The 16,173-nt window shown below is 45.2% G+C and overlaps 3 long non-coding RNA genes across 4 annotated transcripts; all 3 read left to right on the plus strand.

Moving 5' to 3' along the window:
* The first annotated feature begins 417 nt into the window (after nt 1-417).
* LOC140694143 (uncharacterized) lies at nt 418-2,076 on the plus strand. The gene is made up of 3 exons (XR_012069896.1): nt 418-546; nt 1,643-1,713; nt 1,922-2,076. It is a non-coding gene; the product is annotated as an uncharacterized lncRNA (long non-coding RNA).
* Nucleotides 2,077-2,394: 318 nt separating this feature from the next.
* Nucleotides 2,395-7,623, plus strand: LOC140694148 (uncharacterized). 2 transcript variants are annotated; one of them, XR_012069902.1, is made up of 4 exons: nt 2,395-2,567; nt 6,940-7,010; nt 7,219-7,289; nt 7,392-7,623. It is a non-coding gene; the product is annotated as an uncharacterized lncRNA (long non-coding RNA). The 2 variants fall into 2 exon arrangements; XR_012069901.1 differs by lacking the exon at nt 7,392-7,623 and having other exon boundaries at nt 7,219-7,317.
* A 4,433-nt stretch (nt 7,624-12,056) lies between these two features.
* LOC140694139 (uncharacterized) lies at nt 12,057-12,923 on the plus strand. The gene is made up of 3 exons (XR_012069892.1): nt 12,057-12,307; nt 12,516-12,586; nt 12,689-12,923. It is a non-coding gene; the product is annotated as an uncharacterized lncRNA (long non-coding RNA).
* The last annotated feature ends 3,250 nt before the right edge of the window (nt 12,924-16,173 follow it).

Genomic DNA, 16,173 nt, shown 5'->3' on the forward strand with positions numbered 1-16,173 from the left:
CCAATTGGTCCCTGGTCCTGCAGATGTACTGGGTGTGGCCATGGGACATATCGGTAATGGCAACCGCGCGACCAGTGTGGTTGATTTATTATTGGTACACAGTTCGGTTTGCTCTCTTGATTCGACCCACCACATCCCACAACGCACTCCAGATCCATGAGACTCAGCGTGTGCCATCATCCGTAGCTCTATGCCTCACTGACCATTGCCTCTGCTACCTCAAATTTGGCAGCTGGGATCTTGGTCTCAGAATTAACTGTGGGGATATTTTGCGCTGGTTTCTTTGAGTTCTCTCAGCCAAGCATCTGCTGTGCACTCTTGTAAATCTCAGCACATCACCTTCAAACCCATGTCTCCTGTCCGCTTGAGAGTGTGCGTCCAAGTTAAACAGAGTTTCACCCTTGTTGCTCCATCACCAGGGGTCCGAACCTGCACTGGTTTCCATTCCCTGCTTTGCATTCTCCTGCTTCCATGTGTCCTGAGGCCTCATCCTGTCTTTGGGAGTAACAGACCTCTCTTCGGCAATTGTCCTGCGCCAAGGGCTGGGTGAGTGGATGTTTCCATTGCTCTGTACATGGGAGCGAGTGAGTGCAGGTTGCACTTCTTCTCTGCCAACTGGGCATCGATGAATCAACACTATCCAGATACATTTCACAGAAATGTGATATTTGCTTAGCTCTTTGTTTCTATACAGCCGTGGTGGGAGGGATTGTCCGAAGACAACTATTTTGACATTGTGTTGATATCCCATTTGCAGTCTTTAAGAAGTTTAACAGAACTCATTTACATGTTTTGGGAGTTATACGAAAATGGAGTTAATTTTTGAAACACACTAAATCGACCTAGAAGCCAGACTTGTCAATTTTGGTAACATTGTGTCAGCTCTACGGAAAAGCTAGACAGATAGAATGCAAACTAGCAGTCCAAACTGTTCAAGGGGTCATGTCAGCTCTTTAAGGTTGAAGCCTCCGAAACCAACAGGAACCATGAAATAACTTTTGGAAACATGGAATAACCCCCAACCTTGGATACACTTGTGCATGTGGTGCCCTGTATCCCAATGACACCTACTGGCCAATGTTGGCATTTCAAGGGGTAACATCCCTCTCTAGGAAAATACAAGAGGAAACAACCCAAATATATACATTTAGGTTTGAATCCAAAAGCACCTAGAGGCATTCTAGCTAGGAGAATCCTGCTGCAGTTATGCTAGTCTATTGAGAACCAGGTGTTTTTCTATCAGTGTTGAGAACGCTTAATCATCCGATCCTGTAGTTTAAAGCCATTTAACGCAACCAAGTCTGCACCCCCATGATATAGTGCCCCCGGGGGCTTGACTCAAGTGAAAGACGATCCACATAAGCTGTGTCTTTAATGTCATTGGCGACTTTTACAGTTCAGTTCACTTTCTGACTGGCACTATTTACCTTCACTGTCTTGAAAAACTGAAGCCTAATACAGATTCATGTTCAGTCAAAGATTCCCCTCACTTACCACACTCCCTTCACCCCAGGGAAGACATAAACACAACATTTGCTGAATCTAGCGGAAGGACATCGTTTCTAGGTGTGAGCTAAGTATTCAATTTTATCTATTTCAGCCGAGACTATTTGACCTTTAAGGTGTTCACTGTTGTTCACAGAGAGTGAAGCTGGAGGAACTCTGATTCTAGGAGGGGCTTGCTCTTCTCGTAATGGCTTCATTGCAGCTCAGGTACTGATCCTTCAAAATGGATGCCTGAGTGGAGGGGAGGCAAGGGCAAGTGCTCACTAGCTAGGCCCAAACCTGGGAAAAGGCTTACCTGGGCTTGTTGAATTTTGGTCTGAATGGCTTGGGAATGCCCCTTGGGACGTGTGGATTCTCACGACCTCTTCCAAGAACAGGAGCGTTTTGATCATCTCTGCCATTTCTTCTCCTTCAGACGTCAGGGACCTTGGACCCGTTATTGGAGAAGAGAATTGAGGAACTTCCTCAAGTCCACGTTGGCACTCCGTATGTTTCTGCCTGTATCAGTGAGTTTCAATATGTCTCATGAATGTCTTTTGAGCCTGGTATCCTCTACAGCTGTCTCCATGCCAGTATTCTCCATTGTAGCAGAACATCTCTCATCCATGTGTTCGCATCTCTCCTCAATCCGTGCAGCCAGCTTATCGGCCAGCTTCTCTTCGTGTCTCCCCTAAAGTCGACTTCACCAGGACTGGGCAAGTCTGAAAGTACCTCGGAGCCTGACCAGTAAGCTGATGACAGGCAGATCTTCCACTGTCTGCCCTTTCAGGTTCTGGAAACTGACCTGTGACCTCAGGTCTTTGGGCAGCAGCAGTATCTCGAACTTACACAGCTTCCCGGACCAAACACCTAAGCCAAGCTCCACAGAGGGCGGCAGCCCCTCCATCACACTGATCCACCCACAGAACTCTGCCCGGTTACCTAGGATCCAACAGCCACAACAAGCCTCGCGGTAAACACCAACATTCCACCTGGAATCCAACCGCTAACTGCCATCCCCAATGGCTGCTGCATCTTGTCAGTGTTGGGGGAGGGGCTGCATCCGACGAGAGGTTCCTAAGGTAAATGTGATTCTACCCACTAGCGTCCCATGGGCCTTTCTTCTTCCCTCTTTCCTTTTGTTCAGAGCTCTATGCACCGTACCAATGGAGGGAAGTGTGTCCCTTTTCAGTTGATGGTTTCACACGTCTTTAAACTTTCTAACAGTTCACAGTACACAGGGACCCACTAAAGGAGACTTATGTTCCTATAATATCCGTACACCCGGAATACATATGCGTCGCCTGATTTCTGCTGAAACACCCACACTCCCAGGACATGGATCCATTGGATTCATGGGGGCTGAAATTCCAAGAAATGAAACCAACCCCAATGTGCACTTTGCTGTCGGTCTCTTTTGCACTTAGTACACTTTGGCAGAGCTACTTGCCTGTGTTATAGGCTTCTTACATTTCTTCTCTACGTAGCCTAGAATATGGCATTCCTTCATCCTGTTGGAAGACATACAAGTCTACATCACGGACTAGGAAACCATTTGATTCCAAATCGGCATTAGTGTTAGGTCACGATATGCTCTTATGAATCAAAATTTACGAATATGAATGCACGCTTCTGATTTCCGAATACAAGTGTGCTGAGTACATGCAAGCCACGATACTGGGTCGATGCGTTCTGAATGACCCTTGACCTCACCTTGAGTATTTTCTTTTGCATAATCATGGTTCCCTTTGTATATGTCAGCCAACCATACCATTTTGGTGCTTGTTTGTTGGTTTGATTCTTTGTTGGTCTTCTTCTCGCTTGTTTTGCAAACACGTCAGGCCATGCATCTCTCCTTTCGCTTCAAACAGAGTCAAATAAGCTGATTCACTTAAGAGAGTGCTTCCAATCACCTATGATTTCCTGCTTCCCTCTCCCATCTTTAGGGTTTTGATGTCCTCCTTAAGTTCTTCTTCTTTCTTCTCTGCCACACATGCTCTTCTTGCATTTCCAATAATGGTTTCTTCTTTCCATTCCATCTTGCTGCTTTTCTATTCAGGGGAGTTTTCTCAACCTTTCTTTTAGAAAAACTTTTGAACTGCTGAATTCTTTTAAGATTTGCCGGTCTGTAGAATTCTCTAGCTCTGCCGTTATTTGAAATGGTGTTCATGTGGCATAGGCTACCCTAGGTGGCAGCATTTGGCCATTCAGGATATGGTCTGTGTCCTGGCACTCCTCCCTGTCCTGCAATATTGCTGCCGAGATATCAGCTGAAACCCCTCTGGAGGTTTCCTTGTGACTATGTTGTTTCCTCCAGGTGCATTTTAAATCACTCGGATATTCGTGAACTTTGTTGATTTGAATCATACAGCTGCTGGTAGGTCTATTGGGATTCCACCTCCTTCGGATGCTGTGTAATTCCTGAATTCGCATAGATGATTCTTTCTTGGCTTTCAGCAAGTTTCAGTCTGATTTTTCTACAGATAAATTTTCAGACATTTTTTGTTTCTTTATCTCTTGCTTTTCCATCTGGGACTCATGATTTCTATTCTTTCATGCCCTGTCTTAACCCAGGGTTCAACTGCAATGTTTTCATTTGTTTGCACTTGCTTTCCTATGTCTGCTTCTGACCGAGGTTTTTCTCTTCCCCTGTCTTCACAGTCATTCACGCGTCCCTCTGCATTATCTAGTCTGCTAAGGACTGAATTTTAGCCCTGATATTATCACAACCATTGAGTTTCCTGATATTTTTGGCTCGTGTTGAGACTTTCTCTTCCCCTTTTCTGGTATTCTGCCTTTTGTGATTCTGAGACACTGGTGTTCTTCAGTGTTTTCCTGACCTTCATTTTCAACACTTGTTCTGGATAGCGTTTTGCAGACTAGTTGTTTGAAAGCTTATCTTTTGCGCCTTCAATATCTTTGGAACTGAAAATGGTACTTCCTGTTTCTTTTACTGTTCTTCTTCATCTCTACTGGTCAGGTAATATCAGGTATCTAATGTAGACTTCTAGGGCTTTGTTAATTGAAAATTTTAGACTCTTGTCTCTACGCAATTCCATGGGATTTCTGTGAGGACAATTTCTCCTAGGCATTGATGCCATAACCTGTACCTGTGTGTGTTGTTTGGTATATCTCCAATTGCTGGTGTTGCATTAGTTGTGATGAACAACCCATACTACTTCGATTAGCATAACTTCATTTTGATTATACTTATCTCACACTTCTGAAAGTGCACAGGACACTTCCTCTTGTGGAAATGAAGCTTCTAAAAGTTCTCAGCTCTGCATTCTTCTCTATGTCATTTTGGAGTGTTTCCAAAACAGCAAACTGAGAGTGCTCTGCTGCTTTTTATTGCCACGGGAATGTCCCAATGAAATCAGTTCTTTCCAGAGCTTCTCTGTCTACAGAAACACCAGTGGAAGCATATCTATGGATGTCACATATCAGGGCCTGCTGGAATGATCCCGCAGACCTTCCTTGTTGTCCTAGGTGCCGTACCGTGCCGGTGCCATCCAAAATGTAGCATCCGCTTTTGGGAGATAGTGCTGAAGGGAATGCTTCCTCTTCTCACGCTGTGGACTTGGACCACTCTTCCTTGTCCTCTCATCCTTGTGGCACGGGTGCACGAAGGCAACCACAGAGTTGTTGCGCATCCTGTGACTCAAACCAAACCATAATCCCAGCCCAGGTTATGAATGTAGCATATCCTAAGGCTTTTCATTCTGATTTCAAATTCAAGGCCCCCTGGATCCCTCAGACCAGATGCACGATATCTCTGATTCAGCCCCACACGTGCTCTATTGGCAAAATTCCCAATTGGTCCCTGGTCCTGCAGATGTACTGGGTGTGGCCATGGGACATATCGGTAATGGCAACCGCGCGACCAGTGTGGTTGATTTATTATTGGTACACAGTTCGGTTTGCTCTCTTGATTCGACCCACCACATCCCACAACGCACTCCAGATCCCTGAGACTCAGCGTGTGCCATCATCGGTAGCTCTATGCCTCACTGACCATTGCCTCTGCTACCTCAAATTTGGCAGCTTGGATCTTGGTCTCAGAATTAACTGTGGGGATATTTTGCGCTGGTTTCTTTGAGTTCTCTCAGCCAAGCATCTGCTGTGCACCCTTGAAAATCTCAGCACATCACCTTCAAACCCATGTCTCCTGTCCGCTTGAGAGTGTGCGTCCAAGTTAAACAGAGTTTCACCCTCGTTGCTCCATCACCAGGGGTCCGAACCTGCACTGGTTTCCATTCCCTGCTTTGCATTCTCCTGCTTCCAGGTGTCCTGAGGCCTCATCCTGTCTTTGGGAGTAACAGACCTCTCTTCGGCCAGTGTCCTATGCTAAGGGCTGGGTGAGTGGATGTTTCCATTGCTCTGTTCATGGGAGCGAGTGAGTGCAGGTTGCACTTCTTCTCTGCCAACTGGGCATCGATGAATCAACACTATCCAGATACATTTCACAGAAATGTGATATTTGCTTAGCTCTTTGTTTCTATACAGCCGTGGTGGGAGGGATTGTCCGAAGACAACTATTTTGACATTGTGTTGATATCCCATTTGCAGTCTTTAAGAAGTTTAACAGAACTCATTTACATGTTTTGGGAGTTATACGAAAATGGAGTTATTTTTTGAAACACACTAAATCGACCTAGAAGCCAGACTTGTCAATTTTGGTAACATTGTGTCAGCTCTACGGAAAAGCTAGACAGATAGAATGCAAACTAGCAGTCCAAACTGTTCAAGGGGTCATGTCAGCTCTTTAAGGTTGAAGCCTCCGAAACCAACAGGAACCATGAAATAACTTTTGGAAACATGGAATAACCCCCAACCTTGGATACACTTGTGCATGTGGTGCCCTGTATCCCAATGACACCTACTGGCCAATGTTGGCATTTCAAGGGGTAACATCCCTCTCTAGGAAAATACAAGAGGAAACAACCCAAATATATACATTTAGGTTTGAATCCAAAAGCACCTAGAGGCATTCTAGCTAGGAGAATCCTGCTGCAGTTATGCTAGTCTATTGAGAACCAGGTGTTTTTCTATCAGTGTTGAGAACGCTTAATCATCCGATCCTGTAGTTTAAAGCCATTTAACGCAACCAAGTCTGCACCCCCATGATATAGTGCCCCCGGGGGCTTGACTCAAGTGAAAGACGATCCACATAAGCTGTGTCTTTAATGTCATTGGCGACTTTTACAGTTCAGTTCACTTTCTGACTTGTACTATTTACCTTCACTGTCTTGAAAAACTGAAGCCTAATACAGATTCATGTTCAGTCAAAGATTCCCCTCACTTACCACACTCCCTTCACCCCAGGGAAGACATAAACACAACATTTGCTGAATCTAGCGGAAGGACATCGTTTCTAGGTGTGAGCTAAGTATTCAATTTTATCTATTTCAGCCGAGACTATTTGACCTTTAAGGTGTTCACTGTTGTTCACAGAGAGTGAAGCTGGAGGAACTCTGATTCTAGGAGGGGCTTGCTCTTCTCGTAATGGCTTCATTGCAGCTCAGGTACTGATCCTTCAAAATGGATGCCTGAGTGGAGGGGAGGCAAGGGCAAGTGCTCACTAGCTAGGCCCAAACCTGGGAAAAGGCTTACCTGGGCTTGTTGAATTTTGGTCTGAATGGCTTGGGAATGCCCCTTGGGACGTGTGGATTCTCACGACCTCTTCCAAGAACAGGAGCGTTTTGATCATCTCTGCCATTTCTTCTCCTTCAGACGTCAGGGACCTTGGACCCGTTATTGGAGAAGAGAATTGAGGAACTTCCTCAAGTCCACGTTGGCACTCCGTATGTTTCTGCCTGTATCAGTGAGTTTCAATATGTCTCATGAATGTCTTTTGAGCCTGGTATCCTCTACAGCTGTCTCCACGCCAGTATTCTCCATTGTAGCAGAACATCTCTCATCCATGTGTTCGCATCTCTCCTCAATCCGTGCAGCCAGCTTATCGGCCAGCTTCTCTTCGTGTCTCCCCTAAAGTCGACTTCACCAGGACTGGGCAAGTCTGAAAGTACCTCGGAGCCTGACCAGTAAGCTGATGACAGGCAGATCTTCCACTGTCTGCCCTTTCAGGTTCTGGAAACTGACCTGTGACCTCAGGTCTTTGGGCAGCAGCAGTATCTCGAACTTACACAGCTTCCCGGACCAAAGACCTAAGCCAAGCTCCACAGAGGGCGGCAGCCCCTCCATCACACTGATCCACCCACAGAACTCTGCCCGGTTACCTAGGATCCAACAGCCACAACAAGCCTCGCGGTAAACACCAACATTCCACCTGGAATCCAACCGCTAACTGCCATCCCCAATGGCTGCTGCATCTTGTCAGTGTTGGGGGAGGGGCTGCATCCGACGAGAGGTTCCTAAGGTAAATGTGATTCTACCCACTAGCGTCCCATGGGCCTTTCTTCTTCCCTCTTTCCTTTTGTTCAGAGCTCTATGCACCGTACCAATGGAGGGAAGTGTGTCCCTTTTCAGTTGATGGTTTCACACGTCTTTAAACTTTCTAACAGTTCACAGTACACAGGGACCCACTAAAGGAGACTTATGTTCCTATAATATCCGTACACCCGGAATACATATGTGTCGCCTGATTTCTGCTGAAACACCCACACTCCCAGGACATGGATCCATTGGATTCATGGGGGCTGAAATTCCAAGAAATGAAACCAACCCCAATGTGCACTTTGCTGTCGGTCTCTTTTGCACTTAGTACACTTTGGCAGAGCTACTTGCCTTTGTTATAGGCTTCTTACATTTCTTCTCTACGTAGCCTAGAATATGGCATTCCTTCATCCTGTTGGAAGACATACAAGTCTACATCACGGACTAGGAAACCATTTGATTCCAAATCGGCATTAGTGTTAGGTCACGATATGCTCTTATGAATCAAAATTTACGAATATGAATGCACGCTTCTGATTTCCGAATACAAGTGTGCTGAGTACATGCAAGCCACGATACTGGGTCGATGCGTTCTGAATGACCCTTGACCTCACCTTGAGTATTTTCTTTTGCATAATCATGGTTCCCTTTGTATATGTCAGCCAACCATACCATTTTGGTGCTTGTTTGTTGGTTTGATTCTTTGTTGGTCTTCTTCTCGCTTGTTTTGCAAACACGTCAGGCCATGCATCTCTCCTTTCGCTTCAAACAGAGTCAAATAAGCTGATTCACTTAAGAGAGTGCTTCCAATCACCTATGATTTCCTGCTTCCCTCTCCCATCTTTAGGGTTTTGATGTCCTCCTTAAGTTCTTCTTCTTTCTTCTCTGCCACACATGCTCTTCTTGCATTTCCAATAATGGTTTCTTCTTTCCATTCCATCTTGCTGCTTTTCTATTCAGGGGAGTTTTCTCAACCTTTCTTTTAGAAAAACTTTTGAACTGCTGAATTCTTTTAAGATTTGCCGGTCTGTAGAATTCTCTAGCTCTGCCGTTATTTGAAATGGTGTTCATGTGGCATAGGCTACCCTAGGTGGCAGCATTTGGCCATTCAGGATATGGTCTGTGTCCTGGCACTCCTCCCTGTCCTGCAATATTGCTGCCGAGATATCAGCTGAAACCCCTCTGGAGGTTTCCTTGTGACTATGTTGTTTCCTCCAGGTGCATTTTAAATCACTCGGATATTCGTGAACTTTGTTGATTTGAATCATACAGCTGCTGGTAGGTCTATTGGGATTCCACCTCCTTCGGATGCTGTGTAATTCCTGAATTCGCATAGATGATTCTTTCTTGGCTTTCAGCAAGTTTCAGTCTGATTTTTCTACAGATAAATTTTCAGACATTTTTTGTTTCTTTATCTCTTGCTTTTCCATCTGGGACTCATGATTTCTATTCTTTCATGCCCTGTCTTAACCCAGGGTTCAACTGCAATGTTTTCATTTGTTTGCACTTGCTTTCCTATGTCTGCTTCTGACCGAGGTTTTTCCCTTCCCCTGTCTTCACAGTCATTCACGCGTCCCTCTGCATTATCTAGTCTGCTAAGGACTGAATTTTAGCCCTGATATTATCACAACCATTGAGTTTCCTGATATTTTTGGCTCGTGTTGAGACTTTCTCTTCCCCTTTTCTGGTATTCTGCCTTTTGTGATTCTGAGACACTGGTGTTCTTCAGTGTTTTCCTGACCTTCATTTTCAACACTTGTTCTGGATAGCGTTTTGCAGACTAGTTGTTTGAAAGCTTATCTTTTGCGCCTTCAATATCTTTGGAACTGAAAATGGTACTTCCTGTTTCTTTTACTGTTCTTCTTCATCTCTACTGGTCAGGTAATATCAGGTATCTAATGTAGACTTCTAGGGCTTTGTTAATTGAAAATTTTAGACTCTTGTCTCTACGCAATTCCATGGGATTTCTGTGAGGACAATTTCTCCTAGGCATTGATGCCATAACCTGTACCTGTGTGTGTTGTTTGGTATATCTCCAATTGCTGGTGTTGCATTAGTTGTGATGAACAACCCATACTACTTCGATTAGCATAACTTCATTTTGATTATACTTATCTCACACTTCTGAAAGTGCACAGGACACTTCCTCTTGTGGAAATGAAGCTTCTAAAAGTTCTCAGCTCTGCATTCTTCTCTATGTCATTTTGGAGTGTTTCCAAAACAGCAAACTGAGAGTGCTCTGCTGCTTTTTATTGCCACGGGAATGTCCCAATGAAATCAGTTCTTTCCAGAGCTTCTCTGTCTACAGAAACACCAGTGGAAGCATATCTATGGATGTCACATATCAGGGCCTGCTGGAATGATCCCGCAGACCTTCCTTGTTGTCCTAGGTGCCGTACCGTGCCGGTGCCATCCAAAATGTAGCATCCGCTTTTGGGAGATAGTGCTGAAGGGAATGCTTCCTCTTCTCACGCTGTGGACTTGGACCACTCTTCCTTGTCCTCTCATCCTTGTGGCACGGGTGCACGAAGGCAACCACAGAGTTGTTGCGCATCCTGTGACTCAAACCAAACCATAATCCCAGCCCAGGTTATGAATGTAGCATATCCTAAGGCTTTTCATTCTGATTTCAAATTCAAGGCCCCCTGGATCCCTCAGACCAGATGCACGATATCTCTGATTCAGCCCCACACGTGCTCTATTGGCAAAATTCCCAATTGGTCCCTGGTCCTGCAGATGTACTGGGTGTGGCCATGGGACATATCGGTAATCGCAACCGCGCGACCAGTGTGGTTGATTTATTATTGGTACACAGTTCGGTTTGCTCTCTTGATTCGACCCACCACATCCCACAACGCACTCCAGATCCCTGAGACTCAGCGTGTGCCATCATCGGTAGCTCTATGCCTCACTGACCATTGCCTCTGCTACCTCAAATTTGGCAGCTGGGATCTTGGTCTCAGAATTAACTGTGGGGATATTTTGCGCTGGTTTCTTTGAGTTCTCTCAGCCAAGCATCTGCTGTGCACTCTTGTAAATCTCAGCACATCACCTTCAAACCCATGTCTCCTGTCCGCTTGAGAGTGTGCGTCCAAGTTAAACAGAGTTTCACCCTCGTTGCTCCATCACCAGGGGTCCGAACCTGCACTGGTTTCCATTCCCTGCTTTGCATTCTCCTGCTTCCAGGTGTCCTGAGGCCTCATCCTGTCTTTGGGAGTAACAGACCTCTCTTCGGCCAGTGTCCTATGCTAAGGGCTGGGTGAGTGGATGTTTCCATTGCTCTGTAAATGGGAGCGAGTGAGTGCAGGTTGCACTTCTTCTCTGCCTACTGGGCATCGATGAATCAACACTATCCAGATACATTTCACAGAAATGTGATATTTGCTTAGCTCTTTGTTTCTATACAGCCGTGGTGGGAGGGATTGTCCGAAGACAACTATTTTGACATTGTGTTGATATCCCATTTGCAGTCTTTAAGAAGTTTAACAGAACTCATTTACATGTTTTGGGAGTTATACGAAAATGGAGTTATTTTTTGAAACACACTAAATCGACCTAGAAGCCAGACTTGTCAATTTTGGTAACATTGTGTCAGCTCTACGGAAAAGCTAGACAGATAGAATGCAAACTAGCAGTCCAAACTGTTCAAGGGGTCATGTCAGCTCTTTAAGGTTGAAGCCTCCGAAACCAACAGGAACCATGAAATAACTTTTGGAAACATGGAATAACCCCCAACCTTGGATACACTTGTGCATGTGGTGCCCTGTATCCCAATGACACCTACTGGCCAATGTTGGCATTTCAAGGGGTAACATCCCTCTCTAGGAAAATACAAGAGGAAACAACCCAAATATATACATTTAGGTTTGAATCCAAAAGCACCTAGAGGCATTCTAGCTAGGAGAATCCTGCTGCAGTTATGCTAGTCTATTGAGAACCAGGTGTTTTTCTATCAGTGTTGAGAACGCTTAATCATCCGATCCTGTAGTTTAAAGCCATTTAACGCAACCAAGTCTGCACCCCCATGATATAGTGCCCCCGGGGGCTTGACTCAAGTGAAAGACGATCCACATAAGCTGTGTCTTTAATGTCATTGGCGACTTTTACAGTTCAGTTCACTTTCTGACTTGTACTATTTACCTTCACTGTCTTGAAAAACTGAAGCCTAATACAGATTCATGTTCAGTCAAAGATTCCCCTCACTTACCACACTCCCTTCACCCCAGGGAAGACAGAAACACAACATTTGCTGAATCTAGCGGAAGGACATCGTTTCTAGGTGTGAGCTAAGTATTCAATTTTATCTATTTCAGCCGAGACTATTTGACCTTTAAGGTGTTCACTGTTGTTCACAGAGAGTGAAGCTGGAGGAACTCTGATTCTAGGAGGGGCTTGCTCTTCTCGTAATGGCTTCATTGCAGCTCAGGTACTGATCCTTCAAAATGGATGCCTGAGTGGAGGGGAGGCAAGGGCAAGTGCTCACTAGCTAGGCCCAAACCTGGGAAAAGGCTTACCTGGGCTTGTTGAATTTTGGTCTGAATGGCTTGGGAATGCCCCTTGGGACGTGTGGATTCTCACGACCTCTTCCAAGAACAGGAGCGTTTTGATCATCTCTGCCATTTCTTCTCCTTCAGACGTCAGGGACCTTGGACCCGTTATTGGAGAAGAGAATTGAGGAACTTCCTCAAGTCCACGTTGGCACTCCGTATGTTTCTGCCTGTATCAGTGAGTTTCAATATGTCTCATGAATGTCTTTTGAGCCTGGTATCCTCTACAGCTGTCTCCATGCCAGTATTCTCCATTGTAGCAGAACATCTCTCATCCATGTGTTCGCATCTCTCCTCAATCCGTGCAGCCAGCTTATCGGCCAGCTTCTCTTCGTGTCTCCCCTAAAGTCGACTTCACCAGGACTGGGCAAGTCTGAAAGTACCTCGGAGCCTGACCAGTAAGCTGATGACAGGCAGATCTTCCACTGTCTGCCCTTTCAGGTTCTGGAAACTGACCTGTGACCTCAGGTCTTTGGGCAGCAGCAGTATCTCGAACTTACACAGCTTCCCGGACCAAAGACCTAAGCCAAGCTCCACAGAGGGCGGCAGCCCCTCCATCACACTGATCCACCCACAGAACTCTGCCCGGTTACCTAGGATCCAACAGCCACAACAAGCCTCGCGGTACACACCAACATTCCACCTGGAATCCAACCGCTAACTGCCATCCCCAATGGCTGCTGCATCTTGTCAGTGTTGGGGGAGGGGCTGCATCCGACGAGAGGTTCCTAAGGTAAATGTGATTCTACCCACTAGCGTCCCATGGGCCTTTCTTCTTCCCTCTTTCCTTTTGTTCAGAGCTCTATGCACCGTACCAATGGAGGGAAGTGTGTCCCTTTTCAGTTGATGGTTTCACACGTCTTTAAACTTTCTAACAGTTCACAGTACACAGGGACCCACTAAAGGAGACTTATGTTCCTATAATATCTGTACACCCGGAATACATATGCTTCGCCTGATTTCTGCTGAAACACCCACACTCTCAGGACATGGATCCATTGGATTCATGGGGGCTGAAATTCCAAGAAATGAAACCAACCCCAATGTGCACTTTGCTGTCGGTCTCTTTTGCACTTAGTACACTTTGGCAGAGCTACTTGCCTTTGTTATAGGCTTCTTACATTTCTTCTCTACGTAGCCTAGAATATGGCATTCCTTCATCCTGTTGGAAGACATACAAGTCTACATCACGGACTAGGAAACCATTTGATTCCAAATCGGCATTAGTGTTAGGTCACGATATGCTCTTATGAATCAAAATTTACGAATATGAATGCACGCTTCTGATTTCCGAATACAAGTGTGCTGAGTACATGCAAGCCACGATACTGGGTCGATGCGTTCTGAATGACCCTTGACCTCACCTTGAGTATTTTCTTTTGAATACTCATGGTTCCCTTTGTATATGTCAGCCAACCATACCATTTTGGTGCTTGTTTGTTGGTTTGATTCTTTGTTGGTCTTCTTCTCGCTTGTTTTGCAAACACGTCAGGCCATGCATCTCTCCTTTCGCTTCAAACAGAGTCAAATAAGCTGATTCACTTAAGAGAGTGCTTCCAATCACCTATGATTTCCTGCTTCCCTCTCCCATCTTTAGGGTTTTGATGTCCTCCTTAAGTTCTTCTTCTTTCTTCTCTGCCACACATGCTCTTCTTGCATTTCCAATAATGGTTTCTTCTTTCCATTCCATCTTGCTGCTTTTCTATTCAGGGGAGTTTTCTCAACCTTTCTTTTAGAAAAACTTTTGAACTGCTGAATTCTTTTAAGATTTGCCGGTCTGTAGAATTCTCTAGCTCTGCCGTTATTTGAAATGGTGTTCATGTGGCATAGGCTACCCTAGGTGGCAGCATTTGGCCATTCAGGATATGGTCTGTGTCCTGGCACTCCTCCCTGTCCTGCAATATTGCTGCCGAGATATCAGCTGAAACCCCTCTGGAGGTTTCCTTGTGACTATGTTGTTTCCTCCAGGTGCATTTTAAATCACTCGGATATTCGTGAACTTTGTTGATTTGAATCATACAGCTGCTGGTAGGTCTATTGGGATTCCACCTCCTTCGGATGCTGTGTAATTCCTGAATTCGCATAGATGATTCTTTCTTGGCTTTCAGCAAGTTTCAGTCTGATTTTTCTACAGATAAATTTTCAGACATTTTTTGTTTCTTTATCTCTTGCTTTTCCATCTGGGACTCATGATTTCTATTCTTTCATGCCCTGTCTTAACCCAGGGTTCAACTGCAATGTTTTCATTTGTTTGCACTTGCTTTCCTATGTCTGCTTCTGACCGAGGTTTTTCCCTTCCCCTGTCTTCACAGTCATTCACGCGTCCCTCTGCATTATCTAGTCTGCTAAGGACTGAATTTTAGCCCTGATATTATCACAACCATTGAGTTTCCTGATATTTTTGGCTCGTGTTGAGACTTTCTCTTCCCCTTTTCTGGTATTCTGCCTTTTGTGATTCTGAGACACTGGTGTTCTTCAGTGTTTTCCTGACCTTCATTTTCAACACTTGTTCTGGATAGCGTTTTGCAGACTAGTTGTTTGAAAGCTTATCTTTTGCGCCTTCAATATCTTTGGAACTGAAAATGGTACTTCCTGTTTCTTTTACTGTTCTTCTTCATCTCTACTGGTCAGGTAATATCAGGTATCTAATGTAGACTTCTAGGGCTTTGTTAATTGAAAATTTTAGACTCTTGTCTCTACGCAATTCCATGGGATTTCTGTGAGGACAATTTCTCCTAGGCATTGATGCCATAACCTGTACCTGTGTGTGTTGTTTGGTATATCTCCAATTGCTGGTGTTGCATTAGTTGTGATGAACAACCCATACTACTTCGATTAGCATAACTTCATTTTGATTATACTTATCTCACACTTCTGAAAGTGCACAGGACACTTCCTCTTGTGGAAATGAAGCTTCTAAAAGTTCTCAGCTCTGCATTCTTCTCTATGTCATTTTGGAGTGTTTCCAAAACAGCAAACTGAGAGTGCTCTGCTGCTTTTTATTGCCACGGGAATGTCCCAATGAAATCAGTTCTTTCCAGAGCTTCTCTGTCTACAGAAACACCAGTGGAAGCATATCTATGGATGTCACATATCAGGGCCTGCTGGAATGATCCCGCAGACCTTCCTTGTTGTCCTAGGTGCCGTACCGTGCCGGTGCCATCCAAAATGTAGCATCCGCTTTTGGGAGATAGTGCTGAAGGGAATGCTTCCTCTTCTCACGCTGTGGACTTGGACCACTCTTCCTTGTCCTCTCATCCTTGTGGCACGGGTGCACGAAGGCAACCACAGAGTTGTTGCGCATCCTGTGACTCAAACCAAACCATAATCCCAGCCCAGGTTATGAATGTAGCATATCCTAAGGCTTTTCATTCTGATTTCAAATTCAAGGCCCCCTGGATCCCTCAGACCAGATGCACGATATCTCTGATTCAGCCCCACACGTGCTCTATTGGCAAAATTCCCAATTGGTCCCTGGTCCTGCAGATGTACTGGGTGTGGCCATGGGACATATCGGTAATCGCAACCGCGCGACCAGTGTGGTTGATTTATTATTGGTACACAGTTCGGTTTGCTCTCTTGATTCGACCCACCACATCCCACAACGCACTCCAGATCCCTGAGACTCAGCGTGTGCCATCATCGGTAGCTCTATGCCTCACTGACCATTGCCTCTGCTACCTCAAATTTGGCAGCTGGGATCTTGGTCTCAGAATTAACTGTGGGGATATTTTGCGCTGGTTTC

The sequence above is a fragment of the Vicugna pacos genome, unplaced genomic scaffold, assembly GCF_048564905.1.
Source record: "Vicugna pacos unplaced genomic scaffold, VicPac4 scaffold_20, whole genome shotgun sequence".
Classification (NCBI taxonomy): Eukaryota; Metazoa; Chordata; class Mammalia; order Artiodactyla; family Camelidae; genus Vicugna; species Vicugna pacos.